Source organism: Lissotriton helveticus, chromosome 11 (genome assembly GCF_964261635.1).
Source record: "Lissotriton helveticus chromosome 11, aLisHel1.1, whole genome shotgun sequence".
Lineage (NCBI taxonomy): Eukaryota > Metazoa > Chordata > Amphibia > Caudata > Salamandridae > Lissotriton > Lissotriton helveticus.
The window spans coordinates 730,089,286-730,101,609 of NC_136072.1; positions in this window are offsets into that span (position 1 = coordinate 730,089,286).

The window sequence follows — 12,324 nt, forward strand, 5'->3', positions numbered from 1 at the left end:
ACTAAATTGGTTTGGGATTTTTATTGTGTTGTGTTTTAAATTTGTTGTTTTGGTAATGCCTAAATACTTTACACATGGCCATTAAGTTAAGCCTGTCTGCTTTATGCCATTGCTAAAAGGGGGTTGAGCTTAGGTGAAATAAAAATGTAAGGGTTCACCCTGACAAAGGTTAGGGTTATTATTTAACGTTGGTATTAACTCCACTTAACTAATACTCCAATTTCATACATTGGTGTTCAGCAGTGGGATACAGGTCTTGCATTTTGCAGTATTTAAGTTAAAACCCAAAATTAATTTTTAATTCCTACATCAAATCAACTTTTATTTTTCAAATAGATTTTTGATTTTTAATTGCCCATTTTTTTATTTTTGCTAAATTCCATTACTACCCTCCTATTTCACACCTGTGATTTTTGAAAGGATGGAAGGGAATCTGAACAGCCTTGAGAGTCTCAGCATGGCAGAGCAGAGGACGCTGGAGTAAGGAGAGATGGTTTAGACTGGCAAAGGGGTCCAAGAAGGAGGAGTATCAGATAGTCCTCAGAGGATAGGAAGACATCGGCCTACCACAGTCCACCACCCAGGAGCAGCAGGATGATGAGACAGTGGAGGAAGAGGAGGATGTAAGTGGAGTAGTTGGTGCTCTTAGGGTCAAGGGCACCTGCCTTGCCCGGTGAGTCCTCCCGCAGCTTGACCTATCAGAGTTGGAGGACAAGCAGACTAAAAGGGAGATGAGGGTGGATCTGCCTAACCTAGTTTTTGAAGGACAACTAAGTAGCAATGGAACTGGCACTGAAGTTCTGGAGGAAAAGAAGGCCCTGCTGGCCCATGAGAGGAAACGGAGAGAACTGGACCTGAAAGAATATAATGTCTCTGAGTCCAGTAATGAAGGTGTCAGTCACAATGAATTGCCTAGGAGAAGTAAAAGAGTCGTCATCCCCTAGACCTGGACTCAGATTTACTAAGATGTGACGCAGCGCAACGCAGCAAGACAGCTTGCTGCTTTGCTTCGTGTCAAATGGAGAGAGCAGTAATGACTAATAACTACTAGCATATGATACATTCCTGCTGTCTGCCTGCACTGGCACACTTATGGATGCCAAGTGTCAATGCAGGTACACTTGCGCCATGTTAACATGGTGCCTGTGTTACACACAGGATTGATTTATGCAGGAGAAAAAATCTTCCTGCACAAAAGAATCCTCTGAGGATGTTCCTCTTTATGTGTGTGCTGTAGAATGCAGCATACATAGAAAGAAGGACAAATGAGGAGAAATCAAAATGCTTCTCCTCGTTACACCTCACCTGGGAAGACATAGCATTTTGACACATTCTCAGGTTTGTTCATCTTAGTAAATCAAAGAATGCACCAAAATCAATGGATGCATGCATGGGAAAAACCACGCTCCACCAATGGACCGCCTTTCTAGGGCAGAGTAATGCTAGGGAGTGACATGAGCTACCTTGAGTAACTCCAGATTTACCAGCCAGGCAAGGTGGCTTTGCCTGGTGTAGTAAATCTCACTGGAGCCTTTGCATTGCTTTGCGCTGCCTTGCATGGCACAATGTTTACACAATGACTTCGTAAATCTGGGCCCTGCTGTGTAGCTATGTGGTAATGGGTGACAAAGATAAGTGGTTTGCAGCACGAGGTGGTCCTGCATTTGCAGTGCATCCCATAGGAGTACCGGGGGGATAGTCTGTGGAAGCATATGCTCATTCCTGGGAGGGATACCTTGTTGACCACTGAAGTAGCTGACCAGATGACATGTGCCCCCATGAAGGAAGCCCTTATCACAAAATTTGGCCTGACCCCTGAGAAGTATCGCCGAGGTTCAGGGATAGCTCAAAGCAGTCACACCAGTGATGGATTTACTTTTTGAATTTATCAAGTTAGGCACTGGATGGTTCAGGGAAGGGCAGCAAAGTGAATAATTAGCAAGGGCTTTATAATCTGATGATGAAGAAGCACATCTCGAGTAATTGCTCTGCAGAGCTGCACAAGTACTTAATTGATTTCAAGCTAACTATTCCCAGAAAGCTTGAAAAGTGGACTAACATCTGGATCAGTACCAGTGTGTCCAATAAGGTACCTGGTGAGGACCACTGGTAAGGATGGTCAGGTCACCTTAACAGAAGGATGGGGAGAGTAGGGGAAATCAAAAAGAGTTTGTTCTCTAAAGGACCCCAAGAGACTACTTATGGGAAGGGGTCCCAGTCCTCATCTGACCATTGGAGGAGAGGGTTTAGTGGAAAGACCCCAAAGGCCTTATCAGCCCAAGTGCTATCAGTCAGGGCACAAAAAAGGAGATGCTATTATCCTAGGAAAAAGCAGCCCCCTCTTGTGGGCCTACGGCATGTAGTGTCAGTGTTGTCCTGGAGGAGGAGGTTGCCCCAAATTTGCTTGGGGGTAGTACAGAGGCTATCCTAGTGTTCCTTGGTGACAGAGAGATGGCACCTACTGCCAGCCGCGGTCGGTAGTAGGAGTTCCTGCAGGGCGGTGACGTGAGGAGGGGGAGGGGCAGGGTGGGTTGCAGTAATGTATGGATTACGGAGTTTAACAGGTAAGTAAACATATAAATAAAAAAAACGAATTTCGTTGCGTGCACTGCATCACCAAATTCATGAAGTCCACCTGGTTGTGACAGCAGAGAATCAAGTAAGCCACTGCCATTTGACTTTGATTTACTAGAGTGGGGTGGGGTCCCTGGTTCTGAGAGTAGCTATGAGTCCAGCAAAGCCTGTAGAATGTCTGGTATGGAATGAGCTAGAGCACACTATTCGGAAAGAGGTGGTGCATTGGAAACATGCCCTAGACCAGGCTTCCCCAATGAGTTGCTCATGAGCTATTAGTAGCTCTCCAGCTACTTGGAAGTAGCTCTCCTGTGTGCAGCCAGCATACTAAATTATAAACTTTTGGTGGGTTGAATTAATATATCTATCCCAAAACTGAAAGGTGTATCTTCATGACGAACATGTGTGTGTTCAAACTCAGGAGCTGATGTTTAGAGAAAAATTGATTTCCTAAATATATTTAAATCTTACAATATTACCCTGGTAACTGTGGCATTTCAACTATTACTGCCCAGTATTACCCATGTAGAGAAATTCCAAATTGAAAAAAAACCTTTTCGAATTACTGCAGGCAACTCTGCATGATACACTGAGGTGATCTCTGCTGGTAATCTTGCATAGGTTGGCTACTATAGCCTTATCTTACTTGGTCACTATTACAACACTAATCATATTAGCAGCTCAGAATCACTTTCATTGAACATAAGTAGCTCTAGTTACAGAAAAGGTTGGAGATCCCTGCCCTAGATGATCCCATGGTCTAGAAGGAGGCTGATCCTGAGGGGAGACCCCAGAGTCTATAGGGGGAAAGATTGCTGCCCTCAGAGACCTGCCTGCGGCAGCCAGGTAGCAAGCTGCAGGAAGACCATCCCAGGCAGAATTCTGCAAGGTGTAGAGAGAGTGCCCCACTTTGAGGACCTGCAATGACAGGCTGAGGCCCATGTCCTCTGGTGATCACACATTTATTGGAAGAATAGTCCCCTGCATAGTGAGCCAAATGTCCCTGAGCCTGGGTCAACTAGAGTGTTGGTGGTCCCCTAATGGTATATGGCCTTCTTACTGCAGCTGGCTCATTAGATTCTCTTGGCAGGGCATCTGTAGCAGGTCTTAACCTTCGGCTGTCATGCCACCCACTTTTATTGGCCCCAGATGAGGACTAAATCAGATGCATTCTGAAGGTCCTGTGTTACCTGCCAGGCCAGTGGTAAGTCAGAGGTAAAGTGTAAGGCTCCCCTGCTTTGTCCCTGGTCAGAATACCTTGTGAAATAGTGGGTGTTGATATTGTTGGGCCTCAGACCATGCCATAAGGTGCCCTGATGAGATACCTCTAAAGACCGTGAGTTCATCTGTGGTGACTAGGTCAATGAAGGGGATCTTTCCCTGTGTGGGTTTCTCCAAAGAGATTGTGTCTGACAGGACACCAACTTCCTGTCTGCCTACATGAAGGCTATGTGGGATGAGTTGAAGGTAGATAAAGGTTGCACCTACACGATCAGTATAGGTGTCTCCTGGGGCACAGAAATGTGCGAAAATTCTGCTGATATACATTCTTCAAAATTGAATCAAAAAGGCTATGCGAATAAGTCTTCAAAGTATTTCAATCATACTTCTTTTTATTTACTCCAGTGCAAGGAGTATACCTGTGGAGAATGAATAAATTCATACTAAAGTTCCTTTTAGATACGTAGCGCGCAGTCATAACATAGAATCGTATGAATGGAAGGTAGCCACAAGTTCTCCACCCCATACCACCCCCAAACAAATGTTTTTTTTGAGTGATTCAACAAGACTCTGAAGGGCATGATTATGGACCTATCAGAGCCCCTGAAACGTAAGTAGGATGCTCATTTGCCATTTCTTCTTTGGGCAAGTTTCACACAGGGGAGTGGGCTTTAGCCCTTTTGAACTCCTGTTTGGCTGGGTTGTTTGAGAATCTTTCACTATTGTAAAAAGAGGGGTGGTAGAAGGCTCCCACGAAGCCCCAAAAGATGTAGTGAGCTACATGATAACCCTCAGAGTTCAGATGAAATACTTCGGGAACAAAGCCACTGGGAATCCAGAGGCCAGCTGAGAAATGATAAAGCAATTTTCTGACCAGAAGGCCACTCTGGTAGAATACCAACTTGGCCAGAACGTGTGGGTCATGGAGCCCCTGGAGCCCCAGGCCTTCCAAGATTGATGAACAGGTCCTTATGAAATCAAGGAAAAAAATAGTAGTGTCACCTACCGGAGGGCCTCCTGACATTCAGGAACCTCTCAAGGGAACTGCAAGAGAGTTACCTCAATGGCTGCGGCTTGCGGGGCATTGGACTGGGCTCCCTGGATTTTATTTGGATTTCCTGCTCTGCTGGTTCCAGGTCGCGGCGCCCGCTCCTCGGTGGTGCTGCTGGACCCGCCCACACCGCCCACACCGCTGCGGGACTGCGAGGCAGTTCCTAACACACTTGCAGCCTCTTCCCGCAGCGGCTAAGCCCCCCCGCCTGGCTCCTCCATAACTGTTCGTAACACCCGCTTCGCGGGTGCTACTCACTGGCTGCGGCTTGCGGGGCATTGGACTGGGCTCCCTGGATTTTATTTGGATTTCCTGCTCTGCTGGTTCCCGGTCGCGGCGCCTGCTCCTCGGTGGTGCTGCTGGACCCGCCCACACCGCCCACACCGCTGCGGGACTACGTGGCAGTTCCTAACACAGCTGCAGCCTCTTCCCGCAGCGGCTACGCCCACCCGCCTGGGAGGATTAAAACCAGGTTTCTCATTCCGCGCTGCGTGACGCGCGCGGGATGAAGCGCGGGGCTAAGCCCGGGCAAAGGGCGGGCCCTCTGAGGCCAGTGTAGGCTGGGCTGGGCCTACTCTCTTACGCCTGTACTGAACTGTAACTGTGGACCTCGATACAGGCGACGGACATGGCAACGCCGTCTGAGGAGGGAATCACTGGGAAGGCGGGTGGATTAAGAAATGGGTCATTGGATAAATATTTTTCTAGGGTCCTGGGTGATGGCGATAAGGAAACTTCCATGGCTGAGCGTAGGGCTGAGCGTCGTCGCTCTGTTGAAAGTATGAAAAACAGGTCCCTTACCGATACCGCTCTTCATCCTGTCGCCCAGGAGGGAGGATCACCTAACATTAGCGAGGATCCACTAACACAGGATGACGTCCCTCTTTTGTTGCGGGATTGTACTCCCACTCTCTGTTTGCCTCCCGATCAGATTGTAAGTGTTTCCCCCCCTCCTAGTTTCTGTTGTACGGCTGCTGATCGAATCACCCAGACCCCCACTGCAGTAAAGCCAAGGAAGATGAAGCCGAAACAACTAGTTGTGGTGGAGATGCATGGCCCACCACCCAGTAAGAGAAGAAGGAAGTTGAGGGGAGGGCAGGGTAAAGCCAAAATTCCCCACTCCGACTTCGGTAAAGCATCAAAGCCCCCCATCATTCCTGATATGGCAATAGTGGAGGTGCCAGAATCTCCTTCAACTCTGCCACCACCGTTAGTAGTGGCTTCACCTGTCACGGGTATCAACACCACAGACCATGACACTATTCCTGGGGACCCTCCATCGAATGCATTACTTCCCGCTATATCATTGGGGAACTTGGAATTCTTGCTCAGGTCCCTTCTCCTGCCCATTAGCGAGAGCATAAAGAAAGTTGAGATTAGACTGACCATCCTGGAGACTGCCATAAGTAGTATGGTTACTTTAGCCAAAGCCCAGGTGAGTGGGGCTGCTCCGCCCGCAACCTCGGTTAGGTTATCCTCTACCAATGCTCCTATTGCTCCATCCCAGTCCCCCAAACCGAAGTCACAGTCCCATGGTAGGGCCGATCCCGTCTATCAAAGACCCCACCCTCTAAAGCCTATAAACATCCCAGTAGCAGGGCCAGTGGGCGATTCCCAAAGGGGACCGATAATGGCCCCCACAGGAAATATGCGGGAGGAACAGGGAAGCGCCAGACACATTAAAGCTCCAGTGACCAAAGGGCCACAAGTGGAGATACCTCCACAAGCGGTGCCTTTTGTGGTCGTCTTGACAGGGGTTCCACCGTTATTAGATAACAAGAGGGAGGGCTACGCTCAATTGAAAAATAAAATTATACACTGGTTGAGTACCTATAGGCCCATTTTACATAATATTGATGGGGACATAGTGCATGTCAGGTGGCTCAATTGGTTGGGTAGCAGATGTAAAGATATTGAGGGTGATCTGGTGGTGGTTAATTTTAGAGACCCGCATGCAGTGGATCACATATTAAATTGGCCCACTGAAAATGGGGACAATTGCATTACCCCACGGGCTCTGACATATTTCTACCCTAGATCAGTGGTGTTTCCCCCAATCTATGCAAGTGGGCTCTACCCCTCCAGACCCAACCCTCCGCCACTATATAGTAATAGGTATGCTCCTTATGGCCAGCACCCAGCCCAGGCGGCTGACCCTTTTGGCTGGATCACGGCACCCCAGAGATACAACAGAAATAGTAACAGCAGAATGGAGCACTTGAGGCCCTTTACCCCTCTGGAGACAGGCAACAGGTTTTCGTTGCTATCTGGTATGGAAGACTGCGACTGATGTCTACAGTCTAAGGGGGAGAGGGGTGGCCGACCAAGTGTGGCTAATCCAAAGGGCAAAGATTTTGAGACACTAAGGGTGGCAAGATGTAATGACAATACACAGGTGGGCCCCTTAGTAGCCCAAAGTATGGATAGCAGCATCACCAGAGTCACTACGGATGTATTGTGCAGAGACACAATAGATGGTAGCATTGTATCCCCCAAGTCATCCACCTGTGTGGACGCCATTCCCATGCCCAAGGAGGGGGGAAGGTGTGGGAGCAAGGGGGTCCCTGGTATAGCTCCTATAGGTCACAGGGTTATACACCTGTTATCTTGGAAAGTGGCAGGGTTAAAAAGGAAGATGGCTCTACCAGAATGGCACACATTCATTGAGAAGTTTGATGTTTGCCTGTTCCAGGAAACCTGGAGTCTGCTCCCACTACACAAATCCGGCTATACTACATATTTTTCCCCAGCAGTAAGCAGTGGGAAGGGTAGACCTGCGGGAGGACTATTGGTTTGGATCAAAATTGATCTGGATTGGGATGTCGTCATGCAAGATTCAGTGTGTAGGGATGTACTACACCTCTCCTCTAGGGGATACATTGAGGGGAGCAGGCTCGAATTATTTAATGTTTACGCTAGATGGGTACCGGGGGACACATCCTCAGTAATTTTAACGAGTCTAGACTTAGCATTAGCTAAGTGTCCCCCATCTGCTAAAATTATAGTGGGCGGGGATTTTAACTGCACGTTTGAACCCCTTTTTGGGGATGATCCTTTGGGTACTGAGGGGGAAGATTCTTGATGGTCTATCCCAGCCTTGTCACTACCCCCTATTCGAAAATGGTCAGCAAGGGCAATACAAATTAATGCCCTTACTAGGGAACACAACTTAAGAGCACTCACCGGCAGGACTATATCCGACAGCGTTGGTGCAATGACCTTCAACAGGCTTAATGGTCCGTCTAGAATTGATTACATCTTACTGGACGTTAGATTGTGGAAAGACCTAATAGATATGGAGGTGGTGGCTACACAGGATAGTGACCACAACCCCCTCTGCACTAAGTTTAGGTGGGGTAACCCCAAGGGTGGGGGGATGAGTGCACCCTTGAGGTTAACCAAAGAGGTTGTCCCTTACAATAATAATCGTAGGTTGAAATGGGATAAGGCCCAATTGCAGGAAAATCAACTTGGGAGTATAAAATCTCTTGTGGTAGATCTGACCTTGGACTTGGCGGCATGGGAACAAGGAATGGGAAGAGCCCCGGAGTCGCCCATTGCCTTTGATACAGCCTACAAAACCACAAAAGAGCAGGTGAGCCAATATTTTTTATCCAAAGGGAAAAGCCATAGAGTTAATAACACACCTCCCATTTCTAGTAATCCCTGGTACTCGGCCCAGTGCAAGGGAAAAAGGAAAGAGCTAACAGCTGCCCTACTTAAAAAAGATCCCTCACTAGTTAGAGTGCCTAGGAAGGACTATTTAAGGGTAATGGCACTGGCCAAACAAGAGTGGGAGGAACAACATTGGCAGGACCTGAACTATGCTGTCAGCATGAGGAATTCAAGGTTATTCTGGGACCTTATTAATAAAGCTAGGCAGCAGAGCGCACAGCCTTTAGCCGCCCACATAACAAGCCAGCAATGGTTTGACCATTTTTCGGCACTATGTGGTGGAACTGAAGTCCCCTCTTGTCTAACGGTAGCTAGGGGTAGAGAAGGGGAACTTATAGGGGAGCTCGAGGACCCATTCTCGCCCTCGGAAGTAGTAGTGGCCATCAGACATCTGACCCCGAAGAAGGCAGCTGGCCCGGACGGGATCCCGGGGGACCTTTTGATAGAGGAACCTAGGGCTTGGGCCGAACTAATTGCTATTATAATGAATTTGATTGCCAGGGGTCACCCCGTGCCAGACTGTTGGAAGGGGGCAGAGGTGGTCACTGTGTTCAAAAAGGGGGCTAGAGAGGACCCCGCCAATTACAGACCTATCAGTCTGATAGACGTGATTCAGAAAGTGGTTGGTAGGGTCACCATCTCAAGGGTTGGAGCTTGGATGGAAGAGGAACAAATCCTCTCCCACCTTCAAGCAGGATTCCGCCAGAAGGTGGGTACGATGGACCAGGTCTTTCGCTTTTTTGTCATCTATTGGAAGTCAGTTACCATCAAAAGGGGTAGCCTTTACATGGCTTTCATAGATCTCAGAACGGCTTTTGACCTGGTCCCTCGAGTAAAGCTGTGGGAAACATTGGAAAAGATGGGTTTCCCCGGGCCTCTTCTGAGTTTTATTGTAAGGCTCCACGAGGGGAATTATGCGAGGATCAGATGGGGCACCCAGGGCCAGCTGACAGATAGGGTGCCCGTGAGGAGGGGAGTACGCCAGGGATGTGTTATGGCACCGACCCTCTTCTCTCTGTTTGTGAATGGAGTGGTGGATCATCTGAGAGAGGAAGAGGCGGATGCACCATCCCTGGCGGGGGAAAGAATCCCCACTCTACTCTTTGCGGACGACACCATACTGATCTCTAAATCCCCGGTGGGACTACAAAAGCTTCTGCACCAATTCAGCACCTTTTGTACAGATAGAGGACTTACCATTGACACCTCGTAAACTAAGCTCATGGCTCTTTCACCCTCCAAAAGATTTAGAAATAGCTTTACGCTCAACGGGGCACCCTTGGAGTTGGTAGATTCATTCGACTATTTGGGGGTGCGGGTAAATAGTCGGATGAATTGGAAGGACCACCTGACCAAAATGTTACTTGGCCATAAAAAAGTGTCAGGGGTGACCCTGAGGGAGCATCGGGAGTCAACGAGTAAACCTGTGGCACCGGTCATGGCAATCTATGAGGGCCAAATACTCCCGGCCGCACTATATGGCTCCGAGCTGTGGGGGTTTGAAAATGTTTCAGAGCTAGTTGCAGCGGAAAACAAGTTTCTGAGGGACTTGGTGGCTCTTCCTGTTTCTACCCCGCTAATTCCTTTGCGGCTAGATCTGGGCAGGCGATCCTTTAAAGACCTAGTGCGGCTGCGCCCTCTATTGTTTTGGGCTCGGTTGCGAAGGACAAGGGTGCTCGCCAAATATGCTGCTGGGCTGGATGAACTAATATTGCTCGACATGGGTAACAAGATCGGATGGTTGAGCAACGTGAGGCAGTTGGTGGTGCAATTGGGCCTGAGGGATGTGTGGGCGAGTGAAATGCCACCCCCCAAACCGATGATTAAGAAGTTATACTGGGACTGGGTTCAGGCAGAGGCAACACGCAGTGGGGTTGGGGGTTTACTCACTGAGCGGTTTTTAGAGTTTAAATGGTCTAGGAAGTTGGAACCCTTCCTCGACCTCATAGCCAAGCCTCTGGATAGAGCCCTTTATTTAAAACTCAGGTATGGGACCCTTCCGGTGCACGAGTTCACCGCGGGGTGGACTAACGCTGGTGGTCCTCCGCGCCCCTGCCCCGGGTGCGCGGCTCCAAAGGAGTCTGTGGCGCATTTACTTTTTGCCTGTCCCGCTTATAAAGTTGCCAGGAAGGTCTGGTTGAAACCAGTATGCATGGGGTTGGGCTTGAGGTGCACTAGAATGGCCCTACGAGTTCTCACCACTGACCCGTCTTCCTCTGCCATGGTATGCGGGGTGGCTAAATATCTGAGTAGTGCATGGTTGACTCGTACTAGGAGGATGAAGCTACATTCCACCCCACCAAATAGCTAGTAGGCCCTTACTGGCAGGACGCTATGATGATGACTGGATGGATTTGAAGTCATTCTAATCATTATGCAATAGTGTACTGATGAGGATGTTTTGGCTGGGGCCTCATAATAATTACCCAATGTACTGTATAATGTGCAGGCTTCGTTTTTTAACAAGGGAATTTTATTGTTGATAGTTTTTATCAATGTTTTTATTGTATAAAATGTATTCTTTTATGGTGAGAATCTTACAGAATAAAGATTTATACTACTAAAAGTTACCTCAATTCATATTTTAAGAGTCTTTAGTAAACAATACTCATGGTGACAGATGGTGATGAGGAGTAAGAGAGTAAACCCCTCCCTGACCTACTCATTTCCAAGCAGCAAGATAGGTCAGTAGAGGGAGCTGTCTTCTCCCCATGGATAGCGGAGCAGCAGAGAGATTATTGCCAGTTACTGGGACTGCTCTCCTCTCTTTTTCCCTTACCCCTGGGCTCAACAATTGGTATACATGCAATTGACACATGGGACAGCATGCCTGTCAAAAACACAATTTACAGGCTGTCTGTTATGGTGAGGGTCACTCTCAGGGATGAGGTTTTCTAGGATGCTAGAACTGGAGGTGATTGGGCCTTCTTGTAGTCCTTGGGTCAGCCCCATGGGTTTGGTAACAAGGGCTTCCCCAGGAACCAAACCAGAACGTACATTCTGTGCAGACTACAAGGGGCTCAACTCATTCACCAAGACTGATGCTCACCCCATTCCCAGAGATGAGGAGCTCATTGACTGGTACCTACCAGTGATGGTACATCTGGGAATGCCTCAAAATCCATGGGAGTTGTGTGGAAAAACCTGTGCAACATCCATGGAATTCTTTTCCAGGGCACAGTAACACAACAAAGCTATTTTAACTGCATTGCATTACCCCTGATTTATCAAGCCACCCAGGGCCATGCAAAGTGGTCTTGCATGGCTTGATAAATCTCATTTAGGAGATTTGTTGCGCATGCAGCACATTGGGTGGTGCAAAGGCAACGCAACCCCCTTCATAAATAGGGCCCTATGACCAAAGGTAAAACTTCTGAACAGGTCGAACATGGTCCCTGTTTCTGAGCTGTGCTCGATCGTGGTTGGCCTAAAATTGAGCGTAGGTACTGCTGAAGAACAACCAGATTACCGCAGTTGGTGCTTAACATTTATTGGCACTGTTGTGCACCATAATCTTACAAAATGTATACCTCTTATTTCCCTTATTGTAATTTTGTCATTTTGGGTGTTATTTTATGCATTATAATGTACTCTTAAGTTTCTAAATTGGTTTGGGATTGTTCTTGTGTTGAGTTCTGATGTTATTACTGTTTTGGTAATTCAACAATACTTTACATATTGGCTCTAAGTTAAGTCTGTCTACTCTGTGAGATAGTTACCAGGGGGTTTAGTTCCCATAAAATTAGTGACTTTAACAGTTCACCCTGGCAAGAGTTGTGAAAATTAATTGTGGTGGGTATTCA